Raw genomic sequence first — 316 nt, 5'->3', positions numbered from 1 at the left:
CAAACTTCCTGACATTTGAACTCATTGGTGCGCCTCGTATCCCTGCGCCGGGATGAGCCGGCGGCTCCACGTCAAATAGTGCCGTCGCCTCCCCCCCCGCGGGAGGGCTCCCCGCGCCCCCAGCTTGCGCCCCGCTCCGCGCCTGGCCTGGAGCGCGGGCCCCGGCGCCCCGGCCAGACCGAGCGCCGGCTGGCCCCTTGCAGAAGTTTGGGTCACCTTCGAAACAAATCCTTCTGCCCCACCCCTTTGAAAAATTGATTTGGGAGTTGGGGAATGAAGGCTTTCTTTTTTCTTGCTTGCTTTCTTTTATTATTAA

The sequence above is a fragment of the Phoca vitulina genome, unplaced genomic scaffold (genome assembly GCF_004348235.1).
Source record: "Phoca vitulina isolate PV1807 unplaced genomic scaffold, GSC_HSeal_1.0 scaffold21, whole genome shotgun sequence".
Taxonomy (NCBI): Eukaryota; Metazoa; Chordata; class Mammalia; order Carnivora; family Phocidae; genus Phoca; species Phoca vitulina.
The sequence above is the reverse complement of the archived record's forward strand: the minus strand, read 5'-3'. Positions refer to the sequence as shown.